We start from the raw sequence: 16,886 nt of genomic DNA on the forward strand, positions 1-16,886 counted from the left end.
GCAGTTGTCGGGCGGTTACGTGCTGTCAAGGGACTAACAACAATTTAAATATTTAACTAATTAAAAATAAATTTTTTTACTAATAGATGACATTTTTAATAATTTTAGTCACTAAAGATTATTATAAGTTTGACTAATTATGAACTTATTTTGAAAAATTTGATCAAATGATTTTTAGTGCATCTTGGACCAGCAAGGATCGAATCTAATTTAAAATAACAATTATCACAAATCATAGACAATAAGATCCCGTTAAACGCCTTAGTGGCTGCTAATGCTGAATTTTAAAACACCGATCAATAGTCACTGTGGTACAACATGCTGCCAAGCACAAAAATACATTTCAGATATATTTGGAATTCAAAATTTTCAATTAATCGTGTCAAAATGAGTTGCTAAGAGTATCAAAGTAGGCATTAGTAATAATGAAAGGCTTTAAAGAGTGGATGTTTAATCAGTGCTAAAGGGTGAGACCGTATTGCACTTGATAACTGTCTTTAATTATTAGAAGATCAGCTTGGAGATGACCTGAATTTCGCATATGATATTGGGCACGTAGGGAAAAGTAACGATAAATTTTAATAGTAATGGCCTTTTCGGAAACTATTCAAGAAAATAGTTTCCATGGGAAGCAATGTCAACTAGTTTCAGACGTTTGAAGCACCATGGTTTTAAGTATTAATCGAAACACATCTCATGTCCTTGTTTTAACATATATTCATTATGAAACAAAAACTAAAATATCAATGATGCAATCAATAAAATCACTTAAACTCGTTTCACTCCCACAACAAAAACCCTGACATACCAACATATTGTTTGATATAATAAATTAAAAGTGTGTTGCATAACATGCTCACAAACACTAATATAACAAAAAGGACAGGTAAAAAAATTCAAAGTAAAACATGAAGAGAATGAATTTATTCATCAAGACGTAATTTGTATAGATGTAACAATGACCAACCAAACTACAACCCTAGTTCACAAACAGGAAAGAACACGCCACAAGTATTGGCAAGATTGGGGAGATATTGGTAGTGTGGTGGCAATAAAATCTGATTAATGTCTATGTATTTACAAAGGCAATTTTTGTGATGATCTAATTCTTCACAACAAATTGGAGATGGTCAACCTTTTGCAATTAGAGCTGGATAACAATCCTTTATATCTTCATTCGGATTACAGTCCTGAGCGTGAACATCACCCAAAAGAAACATCATTGCAACAACAATAGCAAGAATAGATCTGGTGTTCATCATTTTATTAATCTTGTGATGAAAACTTGAAAGATATCAATATAAATATGGGAAACTTGGCTTCTTATTACATTCACTATGTTATATATATACTCTTAGAAATTAATAATCAAAACAAACAACTTTTAAAGTATGGAAGGGATGATAATGTAACGCAAAAGAAATTTAATGAGGTAATTAAGAAATTTGGTAATGTAACGCAAGATTTATATTCGTTGTTTTTAGTCAAGCCATAGGATTAAATGGAAGAGTTTAGTTTAGTTCAGTGAATAAAAAGGTTTTGTTTTCTTCTTTACAAAAAAATTTAAGTGGATTCTTGCTAGAAAAATTGCAAGGGTATGTAAATAATTTTATAATGTTAACTTAAAATTGTATAAAGCTTTGTGAGTTTGTTCAATCCCATAGTGGTATTGGATCATGTGAATTTACGTTTGTTTGGTTAATGGGTTTCAAACAAATTTAGAATAAATGTAATTTAAATTTTAATAGAAATTCTGTTTGGTTGATAAAATAAAACGAATTAGAGTTATTTAGATATATCGTTAGTTTTCTTATCCAAAGGAATTTGTCATTATTTTGCTAAAGAAAAAGATTTTAAATTTCACTTATTATGTTTTCTATAAAGACAAAAATGGCATCCCAAATTCTCTTTGTTTTATTCATAATTCATCAAATCAAAACAAATTATCATCATCTCTCTTAAAAAACATCCTGGCCTTCTATGTAGCCAAGAACAAACCACCGGAAACTCACAAACCCAACCTCAGCCTACATAGACATGCACACTACATCCACAAGAACATATCGACGTCTACGCCTAACCTACCCCCACACCCACACCTACACACACATGCACACTCCTACCCTACCCTCACCCTATGTACATCCCACTCTAACACAAACAACGACATCATAATATAACAGATGGATACCAAGGCTACTCTTTTTGTATGCACCGAACTTTGCAATGGTTTTTCAACTTATAAAATGATTAATGTGTACAAGATCTTGATGGGAATTAATAAAACCAATAAGGTGATTGGAATTGGTTCAATGAACATATCGATACATGTAACAGCCCGGAATTCCAGGTATTCTTATAATTATGATTTTGGGTGTTTTAGGAGGGGACTCGGCGAGTTGGAGCTCAGACTCGCCGAGTAGGATCGCAGATCTGGTCGCGGGTTCGCGACTGGACTCGACGAGTCCGGATATGGACTCGGCGAGTCCGTGCTGTTTAGCGAAACCCTAACCATCCAGGTTTGGGACATATATGAGGGGCCTTATGGCCGTCATTGTTCACCCTAGTCCTTTGAGAGAAACCCTAATTCGATTGTGAGCATCTGGAGCAAGGTAGAGGACCATTATTGATCTTGGAAGTATTATTTTGCAAGGAGGAGGAGGCTTGGTTAAGGGAACAACAGGAGAAGCCATATTCTGAGGGTTGGGGACACAGAGCAATGTTATTCAGGTAGTATTTTCGAGTTGTTCCCTTCTATGTTGATGTGTATATGGATTTAGGGTTTATGGAACCCTTTTGTGGCTAGATTGAGTGCTTCCTTAGTCCCCCAAGCGATTGGAACCCTATATTGGGACTCTTGGAAGTCCAGAGTGCCCCATGCCTGAGCTTTTCAGGAATCAATGGAGGTTTTGGATTGGAATCCTTATGCCTTAGGTCAAAATGTGAATTATGAGTCATGGGGTGTATTAGGAGCACCGAAATGAGGACTTTACGTGATGAACCAGTCTAGGAAGGCCAGACCTATGAATTGTCGGAGCAGATCTGACCTCAGAAAGCAGTTTGAGCGGTTGCATGGCATGGACTCGCCAAGTCCGATGAACAGACTCGACGAGTAGCTTGAAGATTAACTGGGACTCGCCGAGTTGTTCTTCAGACTCGGCGAGTTGAGTCGGGGTGGCCCCGCGATTCTTCCAGGAGGAACTCGTCGAGTCAAGGGGGATACTCGACGAGTAGAAAGGGAATCTTAGAGAATCGGTGAGTTGAGGGCGAGTGGACTCAGAGTTGCTGAACTCGGCGAGTCTCGGGGTGACTCGGCGAGTTAGATCGCGGATTGAATGAAGTTCGGAGTATGGGGACTCGGCGAGTCATAGGGTTGACTCGGCGAGTAGGGTCAGTTAGGGGTTGACTTTGACCTTGTCTTTGACCAAGGGTTGACCAGTGGTTCCAGGGGTATTTTGGTAATTGTTGATTATTGTTGAGTTCAGTGCATTGGTGGCTGTCCGGAGGTGGAGACCGTATCAGTGATTGGAGCAGCTTGAGTTATCTGTTCAGTCGGCAGTTTCGAGGTGAGTTATCCTCACTATATCGCTAAGGTTTATGGCACCAAGGCCAACCTTTTATCGGATGGAAATCCGGGTAGTTGTCAGTTGTTATGATATGGGCTGGAAGGCGTTATATGTTTCAGGCCGGAAGGCATTACATGTTATTGGCCGGAAGGCATTGCTATGTGGACCGGAAGGTCATGGCCTGGAAAGGCGTATGTGTGCATTTAGTATGTTGATTGATTCGTAGGGTGATGTTATGCTAGTGACCGGCTAGGCCGGTATCTTGAATAAAGTAAGGTTATGTTATGTGGTCTGTTGATAGATTGCTGATTGTGAACTGTTATATGATTATGTGTTATGCGTATGATTGCTAGACCTGATGTGACCCGCTATAAAGGGTCGTTCTATGTTCTGTTAGGTTATGTATGCCTTTATGCTGATATGTATGCTTAATATGTTATCGGCCGGAAGGCAATATGTTATGGGCCGGAAGGCAATATGATATGGGCCGGAAGTCGATATGTTTTGGGACCGGAAGGTCGTGGCCTGGAAGGGCGTATATGTGGTTGGTATTTTGGGGGTATCTCACTAAGCTTTCGGGCTTACAGTTGTGGTTTTATGTTTCAGGTTCTTAGGAGTCTGTGGCCAGGCAAAGGCGTGATCGTACCGTTCCTCGCGTTGGTGTTTTATGAAATGAACCTGGGAAATACTCTGTTAAATAATGTATTGAAAACCTTTTTGTATCAACGTTATTAAAATGAGTGGCTTTTGAAAAGTTTTAATTGTTTTGAAATTTTGGTTGTTACAATACACGATATGGTCATACAAAAAAAAGGTTTCAAAAGTCCTTAGGCAGTAGGGCAGTCACCTGCTGTCAAGGGACTAACAACAATTTAAATATTTAAGTAATTAAAAATAAAACTTTTTTTACTAATAGATGACATTTTTAATAATTTTAGTCACTAACGATTATTATAAGTTTTACTAATTATGAACTTATTTTGAAAAGTTTGATCAAATGATTTTTAGTGCATCTTGGACCGGCAAGGATCGACTCTAATTTACAAGAACAATTAGCACAAATCATAGACAATAAGATCCCGTCAAACAACTTTGTGGCCGCTAATGTTGAATTTTACAATAGCGATCGATAGTCACTGTGGTAGAACATGCTCCCAAGCACAAAAATACATTTCAGATATGTTTGGAATTCAAAATTTTCAATTAATCGTGTCAAAATGAGTTGCTAAGTGTATCAAAGTAGGCATTAGTAATAATGAAAGGCTTTAAAGAGTGGATGTTTAATCAGTGCTAAAGGGTGAGACCGTATTGCACTTGATAACAGTCTCTAATTATTAGAAGATCAGCTTGGAGATGAACTGAATTTTGCATATGATATTGGGCACGTAGGGGAAAAGTAACGATAAATTTCAATAGTAATGGCCTTTTCGGAAACTATTCAAGAAAATAAATTCCATGGGAAGCAATGTCAACTAGTTTCAGACGTTTGAAGCACCATCGTATTAAGTATTAATCGAAACACATTTCATATCCTTGTTTTAACATATATTCATTGTGAAACAAAAACTAAAATATCAATGATACAATCAATAAAATCACTTAAACTCGTTTCACTCCCACAACAAAAACCATGACATACCAACATATTGTTTGATATAATAAATTAAAAGTCTGTTGCATCACATGCTCACAAACACTAATATAACAAAAAGGACAGGTAAAAAAAATTCAAACTAAAACATGAAGAGAATGAATTTATTCATCAAGACGTAATTTGTATTGATGTAACAATTACACAACCAAACTACAACCCTAGTTCACAAACAGGAAAGAAGACGCCACAAGTATTGGCAAGATTGGGGAGATATTGGTAGTGTGGTGGCAATAAAATCTGATTAATGTCTATGTATTTGCAAAGGCAATTTTTGTGATGATCTAATTCTTCACAACAAATTGGAGATGGTGAACCTTTTGCAATTAGAGCTGGATAACAATCCTTTATATCTTCATTCGGATTACAGTCCTGAGCGTGAACATCACCCAAAAGAAACATCATTGCAACAACAATAGCAAGAATAGATCTGGTGTTCATCATTTGATTAATCTTGTGATGAAAATTTGAAAGATATCTATATAAATATGGGAAACTTGGCTTCTTATTACATTCACTATGTTATATATATACGCTTAGAAATTGATAATCAAAACAAACAACTTTTAAAGTATGGAAGGGATGATAATATAACGCAAAAGAAATTTAATGAGGTAATTAAGAAATTTGGTAATTTAACGCAAGATTTATATTCGTTGTTTTTAGTCAAGCCATAGGATTAAATGGAAGAGTTTAGTTTAGTTCAGTGAATAAAAAGGTTTTGTTTTCTTCTTTACAAAAAAATTCAAATGGATTTTGCTAGAAAAATTGCAAGGGTGTGTAAATAATTTTATAATGTTAACTTAAAATTGTATAAAGCTTTGTGAGTTTGTTCAATCCCATAGTGGTATTTGATCATGTGAATTTACGTTTTTTTGGTTCATGGATTTCAAACAAATTTAGAGTAAATATAATTTTAATTTTAATAGAAATTCTGTTTGGTTTTTAAAATAAAACGAATTAGAGTTGTTTAGATATATCGTTAATTTTCGCATCCAAAAGAATTTGCCATTATTTTGCTAAAGAAAAAGATTTTAAATTTCACTTATTATGTTTTCTATAAAGACAAAAATGGCATCCCAAATTCTCTTTGTTTTATTCAAAATTCATCAAATCAAAACAAATTATCATCATCACTCTCAACAAACATCCTGGCCATCTATGTAGCCAAGAACAAACCACCGCAAACTCACAAACCCAACCTCAGGCTACATTGACATGCACACTACATCCACAAGAACATATCGACGTCTACGCCTAACCTACCCCCACACACACACCTACACACACATGCACACTCCTACCCTACACTCACCCTATGTACATGCCACTCAAACACCATCAACGACATCATAATATAACAGATGGATACCAAGGCTACTCTTTTTGTATGCAACTAACTTGGCAATGGTTGTTCAACTTATAAAAGGATTAATATGTACAAGATTTTGATGGGAATTAATAAAACCAATATGGCGATTGGAATCGGTTCAATGAACATATCGATACACGATATGATCATACAAAAAAAAAGGTTTTAAAAGTCCTTAGGCAGTTGTCAGGCGGTTACGTGCTGTCAAGGGACTAACAACAATTTAAATATTTAAGTAATTAAAAATAATTTTTTTTACTAATAGACGACATTTTTAATATTTTTAGTCACTAACGATTATTATAAGTTTGACTAATTATGAACTTATTTTGAAAAGTTTGATCAAATGATTTTTAGTGCATCTTGGACCAGCAAGGATCGACTCTAATTTAAAATAACAATTATCACAAATCATAGACAATAAGATCCCATCAAACGCCTTAGTGGCTGCTAATGCTGAATTTTAAAACACCGATCGATAGTCACTGTGGTACAACATGCTGCCAAGCACAAAAATACATTTAAGATATATTTGGAATTCAAAATTTTCAATTAATCGTGTCAAAATGAGTTGCTAAGAGTATCAAAGTAGGCATTAGTAATAATGAAAGGCTTTAAAGAGTGGATGTTTAATCAGTGCTAAAGGGTGAGACCGTATTGCATGTGATAATGGTCTTTAATTATTAGAAGATCAGCTTGGAGATGACGTGAATATCGCATATGATATTGGGCACGTAGGGGAAAAGTAACGATAAATTTCAATAGTAATGGCCTTTTCGGAAACTATTCAAGAAAATAGTTTCCATGGGAGGCAATGATAACTAGTTTCAGACGTTTGAAGCACCATCGTATTAAGTATTAATCGAAACACATTTCATATCCTTGTTTTAACATATATTCATTGTGAAACAAAAACTAAAATATCAATGATACAATCAATAAAATCACTTTAACTCGTTTCACTCCCACAACAAAAACCCTAACATACCAACATATTGTTTGATATAATAAATTAAAAATGTGTTGCATAACATGCTCACAAACACTAATGTAACAAAAAGGACAGGTAAAAAAATTCAAACTAAAACATGAAGAGAATGAATTTATTCATCAAGACATAATTTGTATTGATGTAACAATGACACAACCAAACTACAACCCTACTTCACAAACAGGAAAGAAGACACCACAAGTAGTGGCAAAATTGGGGAGATATTGGTAGTGTGGTGGCAATAAAATCTGATTAATGTCTATGTATTTGCGAAGGCAATTTTTGTGATGATCTAATTCTTAACAACAAATTGGAGATGGTGAACCTTATGCAATTAGAGGTGGATAACAATCCTTTATATATTCCTTCGGATTACAGTCCTGAGCGTGAACATCACCCAAAAGAAACATCATTGCAACAACAATAGCAAGAATAGATCTGGTGTTCATCATTTTACTAATCTTGTGATGAAAACTTGAAAGATATCAATATAAATATGGGAAAGTTGGCATCTTATTACATTCACTATGTTATATATATACTCTTAGAAATTAATAATCAAAACAAACAACTTTTAAAGTATGGAAGGGATGATAATGTAACGCAAAAGAAATTTAATGAGGTAATTAAGAAATTTGATAATGTAACGCAAGATTTATATTCGTTGTTTTTAGTCAAGCCATAGGATTAAATGGAAGAGTTTAGTTTAGTTCAGTGAATAAAAAGGTTTTGTTTTATTCTTTACAAAAAAATTCAAATGGATTCTTGCTAGAAAAATTGCAAGGGTGTGTAAATAATTTTATAATGTTAACTTAGAATTGTATAAAGCTTTGTGAGTTTGTTCAATCCCATAGTGGTATTTGATCATGTGAATTTACGTTTGTTTGGTTAATGGATTTCAAACAAATTTAGAGTAAATATAATTTAAATTTTAATAGAAATTCTGTTTGGTTGATAAAATAAAACGAATTAGAGTTGTTTAGATATATCGTTTATTTTCGCATCCAAAAGAATTTGCCATTATTTTGCTAAAGAAAAAGATTTTAAATTTCACTTATTATGTTTTCTATAAAGACAAAAATGGCATCCCAAATTCTCTTTGTTTTATTCATAATTCATCAAATCAAAACAAATTATCATCATCTCTCTCAACAAACATCCTGGCCATCTATGTAGCCAAGAACAAACCACCGCAAACTCACAAACCCAACCTCAGGCTACATTGACATGCACACTACATCCACAAGAACATATCGACATCTACGCCTAACCTACCCCCACACCCACACCTACACACACATGCACACTCGTACCCTACACTCACCCTATGTACATCCCACTCTAACACCAACAACGACATCATAATATAACAGATGGATACCAAGGCTACTCTTTTTGTATGCAACTAACTTGGCAATGGTTTTTCAACTTATAAAAGGATTAATATGTACAAGATTTTGATGGGAATTAATAAAACCAATAAGGCGATCGGAATTGGTTCAATGAACATATCGATACACGATATGATCATACAAAAAAAAGGATTTAAAAGTCCTTAGGCAGTTGTCGGGCGGTTACGTGCTGTCAAGGGACTAACAAATTTAAATATTTAAGTAACTAAAAATAATTTTTTTTACTAATAGATGACATTTTTAACAATTTTAGTCACTAACGATTATTATAAGTTTGACTAATTATGAACTTATTTTGAAAAGCTTGATCAAATGATTTTTAGTGCATCTTGGACCAGCAAGGATCGACTCTAATTTAAAATAACAATTATCACAAATCATAGACAATAAGATCCCATCAAACGCCTTAGTGGCTGCTAATGCTGAATTTTAAAACACCGATCGATAGTCACTGTGGTACAACATGCTGCCAAGCACAAAAATACATTTAAGATATATTTGGAATTCAAAATTTTCAATTAATCGTGTCAAAATGAGTTGCTAAGAGTATCAAAGTAGGCATTAGTAATAATGAAAGGCTTTAAAGAGTGGATGTTTAATCAGTGCTAAAGGGTGAGACCGTGTTGCATGTGATAATGGTCTTTAATTATTAGAAGATCAGCTTGGAGATGACCTGAATATCGCATATGATATTGGGCACGTAGGGGAAAAGTAACGATAAATTTCAATAGTAATGGCCTTTTCGGAAACTATTCAAGAAAATAGTTTCCATGGGAGGCAATGATAACTAGTTTCAGACGTTTGAAGCACCATCGTATTAAGTATTAATCGAAACACATTTCATATCCTTGTTTTAACATATATTCATGGTGAAACAAAAACTAAAATATCAATGATACAATCAATAAAATCACTTAAACTCGTTTCACTCCCACAACAAAAACCCTAACATACCAACATATTGTTTGATATAATAAATTAAAAATGTGTTGCATAACATGCTCACAAACACTAATGTAACAAAAAGGACATGTAAAAAAATTCAAACTAAAACATGAAGAGAATGAATTTATTCATCAAGACATAATTTGTATTGATGTAACAATGACACAACCAAACTACAACCCTACTTCACAAACAGGAAAGAAGACACCAAAAGTATTGGCAAAATTGGGGAGATATTGGTAGTGTGGTGGCAATAAAATCTGATTAATGTCTATGTATTTGCAAAGGCAATTTTTGTGATGATCTAATTCTTAACAACAAATTGGAGATGGTGAACCTTATGCAATTAGAGCTGGATAACAATCCTTTATATATTCCTTCGGATTACAGTCCTGAGCGTGAACATCACCCAAAAGAAACATCATTGCAACAACAATAGCAAGAATAGATCTGGTGTTCATCATTTTACTAATCTTGTGATGAAAACTTGAAAGATATCAATATAAATATGGGAAAGTTGGCATCTTATTAGATTCACTATGTTATATATATACTCTTAGAAATTAATAATCAAAACAATATATACTCTTAGAAATTAATAATCAAAACAAACAACTTTTAAAGTATGGAAGGGATGATAATGTAACGCAAAACAAATTTAATGAGGTAATTAGGAAATTTGATAATGTAACGCAAGATTTATATTCGTTGTTTTTAGTCAAGCCATAGGATTAAATGGAAGAGTTTAGTTTAGTTCAGTGAATAAAAAGGTTTTGTTTTCTTCTTTACAAAAAAATTCAAATGGATTCTTGCTAGAAAAATTGCGAGGGTGTGTAAATAATTTTATAATGTTAACTTAAAATTGTATAAAGCTTTGTGAGTTTGTTCAATCCCATAGTGGTATTTGATCATGTGAATTTACGTTTTTTTGGTTAATGGATTTCAAACAAATTTAGAGTAAATATAATTTAAATTTTAATAGAAATTCTGTTTGGTTGATAAAATAAAACGAATTAGAGTTGTTTAGATATATCGTTAATTTTCGCATCCAAAAGAATTTGCCATTATTTTGCTAAAGAAAAAGATTTTAAATTTCACTTATTATGTTTTCTATAAAGACAAAAATGGCATCCCAAATTCTCTTTGTTTTATTCATAATTCATCAAATCAAAACAAATTATCATCATCTCTCTCAACAAACATCCTGGCCATCTATGTAGCCAAGAACAAACCACCGCAAACTCACAAACCCAACCTCAGGCTACATTGACATGCACACTACATCCACAAGAACATATCGACGTCTACGCCTAACCTACCCCCACACCCACACCTACACACACATGCACACTCGTACCCTACACTCACCCTATGTACATCCCACTCTAACACCAACAACGACATCATAATATAACAGATGGATACCAAGGCTACTCTTTTTGTATGCAACTAACTTGGAAATGGTTTTTCAACTTATAAAAGGATTAATATGTACAAGATTTTGATGGGAATTAATAAAACCAATAATGCGATTGGAATTGGTTCAATGAACATATCGATACACGATATGATCATACAAAAAAAAGGATTTAAAAGTCCTTAGGCAGTTGTCGGGCGGTTACGTGCTGTCAAGGGACTAACAAATTTAAATATTTAAGTAACTAAAAATAATTTTTTTTACTAATAGATGACATTTTTAATAATTTTAGTCACTAACGATTATTATAAGTTTGACTAAGTATGAACTTATTTTGAAAAGTTTGATCAAATGATTTTTAGTGCATCTTGGACCAGCAAGGATCGACTCTAATTTAAAATAACAATTATCACAAATCATAGACAATAAGATCCCGTCAAACGCCTTAGTGGCTGCTAATGCTGATTTTTAAAACACCGATCGATAGTTACTGTGGTACAACATGCTGCCAAGCACAAAAATACATTTAAGATATATTTGGAATTCAAAATTTTCAATTAATCGTGTCAAAATGAGTTGCTAAGAGTATCAAAGTAGGCATTAGTAATAATGAAAGGCTTTAAAGAGTGGATGTTTAATCAGTGCTAAAGGGTGAGACCGTATTGCATGTGATAATGGTCTTTAATTATTAGAAGATCAGCTTGGAGATGACCTGAATATCGCATATGATATTGGGCACGTAGGGGAAAAGTAACGATAAATTTCAATAGTAATGGCCTTTTCGGAAATTATTCAAGAAAATAGTTTCCATGGGAGGCAATGATAACTAGTTTCAGACGTTTGAAGCACCATCGTATTAAGTATTAATCGAAACACATTTCATATCCTTGTTTTAATATATATTCATTGTGAAACAAAAAATAAAATATCAATGATACAATCAATAAAATCACTTAAACTCGTTTCACTCCCACAAAAAAACCCTGACATACCAACATAATGTTTGTTATAATAAATTAAAAGTGTGTTGCCTAACATGATCACAAACTGTAATATAACCAAAAGGAAAGGTAAAAAAATTCAAACTAAAACATGAAGAGAATAAATTTATTCATCAAGATGTAATTTGTATTGATGTAACAATGACACAACCAAACTACAACCCTAATTCACAAACAAGAATGAAGACACCATAAGTATTGGCAAGATTGGGGAGATATTGGTAGTGTAATGGCAATAAAATCTGATTAATGCCTATGTATTTGCATAGGCAATTTCTGTGGTGATCTTATTCTTCACAACAAATTGGAGATGGTGAACCTGTTGCAATTATGTTGCAATTAGATCTGGATAACAATCCTTTGTATCTTCATTAGGTTAGACTCTTGATAGTGAACATGTAACATCCCAAAATTTGAGGCCAAAAATTTTGTTTTTAATTTAGTGATTTATAAATTAGTTTTTCAAGACATTGCCAAGATCATGTCAATACATAAAACCATAATATCATGTCTCAAAACCAAATCATCTTGAAGTAACAAAGTATCAGAGTACAATCCCAGAAAACTCTAAGCGATAATCATGTGTGTGTGATGCGCTGCTACACCACTGGCTCCTTCCCCTTAGACGAAGAGGTAGCTGAAACTAAAAACTAAAATTGTAAGCACGAAGCTTAGTGAGTTCCCCCATCATACCACATACCATAAAATCAAATAGAATACATTCTGGGGTGCTGACCTACCCATGTCAAGCCGTTCTGGGGTGCTGACCTACCCTTGTCATGCCATTCTGGGGTGCTGACCTACCCTTGTCAAGCCATTCTAGAGTGCCAACCTACCCTCCGGTCTATCTCAACCGAGCACAGGGACTATTTTACCCCCTACTACTAACACATAGTATCAAATCATAATCATGCTGTCAGACATATATGGGGTGTCCGACCTACCCATTGGTCCTAGCGATCGAATCAGCGACTAGTCCCCCTTCTACTGATACTATATCACATAACATAGCAACTAGCAAACTATCATACTCACATATCTAGCAATCTAGCATACTCACATATCCAACAATAACAGACCAGAAAATTATCACAAAGATAATCATCCCAACTAACAATTACTAGTGGGCTGGCCTTTGTGCCGTAGACCCACTTCTACTGGAAGGTAACTCACCTCAATTGTGACATCCCTATTTTCACGGCCAGAAAAGACCGATTTGTTTATGCTTTGTTTTATAAATCAGAGTGATCGTTTAAAGAAAACGGTTGCGGAATTTGTTCCCAAAATAAAATATGATAACTATTTATCAAAACGTTTCTCAAAGAGAATGTATTTTCATTAAATAATAAAACCTCGGGATGTTATGTTCCGATACAGACCAAAAGCATAAACAATAATATATAGACCTTACAACAGTTATTCATAACTACTGGCCTATAATCCAAAATCTCTCGTCAAGTCCACCAACTTATACTCTTGTGCCATTACCTGTAATGCAAATAAAACTGAGTGGGTCAGGCTTGGGAGCCTGGTGAGCATATAGGGTTTTCAACCCATAATAATACAATTATTATATTCAACCATCAAACAATCAACTCAATTACTCATCCCTATTATGTTTCTTAGGATTTTACCCTAGGAATTCAACTACTCGTCATTCCTTTATTCCTAAGGATTGACCTAAGGAATTTACACAAACTTCCATTGCTACATAAGGCGCATCTGCCAACATTATCCTTTAACCGCATCTGCTATTGTTATGACAATCTCTATTTGGCGCATCTGCCAAGATTATCCTATAAGCGCATCTGCTATTGTTATGACAATCTCTATTTGGCACATCTGCCAAGATTATCCTATATTCACTACTTGGTGCATCTACCATTACTATACTTAAGTGCATCTACTAGTATTATGTCACTTTCTCTTTGGTGCATCTACCAATACTATGCCTGAGCGCATTTGCTAGTATTATGACATTCTCTAATTGGTGCATCTGCCAATATCATTCTTAATCATCTTTCATACATCATCATTTTATCACATACCAACTATCTCATCTACCCATGTTCTACCCAACATATTTGTAGATATGGAATACATATACAGTTTAACTCATTTAAAAACTATATAAAACATTCATTCCATACTCGTCTCAAATAAACAACAATATATAAACACATAGCACGTATTTTATAACAAATACTTCATATTTATGTGTTGGAAGAACGTAACCACACACCCTCCCAAACATATACGTGATACATCCAAACAATACTTTTCACCAACCAACAATAACCCAATTACCCATTCCTGTTATTCTCACTTTATGTCCCTAAAACAACTAACACAAGGGACCTAGTCTAAAAATGTTTCATCGGGGCGACAGCACATGCTTCGGGGGTACCTCAGCAATATAAGTCGAATAAGGCAACCATGAGGGGGATGGAGTACAGCGAATGAACACCCAAGTTCATTAACACCTACAGGTGGCGAACCTGCTAATGTTTCCACAAAACTGTCTAGAATAGCCAGTGGTCGTCATCTAAACTCCGCTAGATGACTAAATCAAACAACAACGAGGCCTCTCATCTGTTTATTACACACCAACTATCTACCCATGTTCTACCCAACATATTAGTAGATAAAATATACATTTTTATACATAGTTTTGAAAACCTGTATAGCATGCTTTAATCAACACATAATCTACATAACAGATGAGGCGCACACACACATAGCACATATCTCATAGAGAATAAATCATATCTATGAGATAGAAGAGAGTGAATACACATTCACATATATATAAACAACAATATACTATACACATAGCACGTATTTTATAGAAAATACTTAATATTTATGTGTTAGAAGATAGTAACTACACACTCACCCAAACATATACTTAATACATCCAGACAATACTTGTATTATACCCGTGTTTATGAAAGGGACTATACACATGATATCTTATCGAATGAACACGTAATTCAAAAATAAATAATCCGTACTCCCGGATCTAAAACTAACCTCTTGATTTGATCCATACTCTCAGATCTAAAACTAATCTCTTGATTTGATCCATACTCTCGGATCTAAAACTAACCTTTTGATCTGATCCATACTCTCGGATCTAAAACTAACCTTTTGATCTGATCCATACATCCAGATCTAAACAAGTTTATCTCTTTATTCTTTTATCTCATGGTCCAACCCATATTTTATCACCTACCAACAACCTCATCTACTCATGTTCTACCCAACATATCTTTAGATACAAAATACGTATATAGTTTAACTCATTAAAACTTATATAATTCACCCGTTCCACAATCATCTCAAATAAACAACAAAATATTATACACGTAACACGGATTTCATAGCAAATATTTAATATTTATGCGTTAGAAGAAAGTGACCACACACTCACTTGATCAGAAGATGATCGGACAGCACTACGACCTGCAGAAGTAGTAATCCTCAGCAGATCTGGAAGATCTCTTCAAAAATCGAACTTCTCGCGGGCAGAGCTTCGGCTCGGGAACCACACTTCTCGGGATCTTCAGGATCTCGGGACTTGCCTCGGGGCTCCAGTATGATACCGGGGCTTCATGGAATTTCTGGGACGCAAATCGATGCAAAACGGGGGAGAGAAGAGAGAAAATAGCAAAAGAACTCGACTGCCCTCGCATCCTATTTATAGGAGGCTGGAGCCTCAGAATACGCGGGGCGTACTGGTTCGAATGCATCATGGCGTTCGTCATCCGAAGCCACTTGCTGCGAATGTCGACACTTCGGAGTACGCGGGGCGTACTCCCTCGGATCAGACCGGTGACTCCTTCGGATAATGCTTCCGAATTTCCTTTTAAATTTAAATACAAAATGATTAATAAACTTCGGAAATTCATATCTTCTTCATACGAACTCCGTTTTCGACATTCTTTATATCCACACGAAGGTGAGACTACGCTCTACAACTTTCGTTTAGACTCCGTCGGCTAATTTTGACTTTTATTTTTATTATTTATTTTTAATAGGCCGCGACAGAAAACTTCGTTATAAATTCATAACTTCTTCGTTTGACGTCCGTTCTCACCTAACTTTTTATCGCTTCGATACCAACAACGAGACCTTCGATCCTCGTTTACATTGCTAAGGCTAAATACCGCTCCAACGAAAATTCACTTTTTCCGTCGCGCTGTGTCGTGCCGGTTCTGTCGCGAAACTTCGACAGGTCATAACTTCTTCGTTATAACTCGGATTTTGGCGTTCTTTATATGCACGGAAACCTCGTGATATATACTACAACTTGGTTAAGATTAATCCTTCTAGATGATCTTCCATCAAAAAGTCATTTTTGACGCTTATTTTCTCTAAATTGACTAGCCCTGATCTACGGGCGTTACAATTATCTCCCTGTTAGGATGATTACGTCCCAGAATCAACAACGAAATAGGACTTGCATAATGATTCCACACGTTATCTCTTCATCCTAGGTAATAACCGTAAATTCTATGTTTCCTCGAAA

The sequence above is a fragment of the Lactuca serriola genome, chromosome 8 (genome assembly GCF_051521515.1).
Source record: "Lactuca serriola cultivar US96UC23 chromosome 8, Lser_US96UC23_V15, whole genome shotgun sequence".
Taxonomy (NCBI): Eukaryota; Viridiplantae; Streptophyta; class Magnoliopsida; order Asterales; family Asteraceae; genus Lactuca; species Lactuca serriola.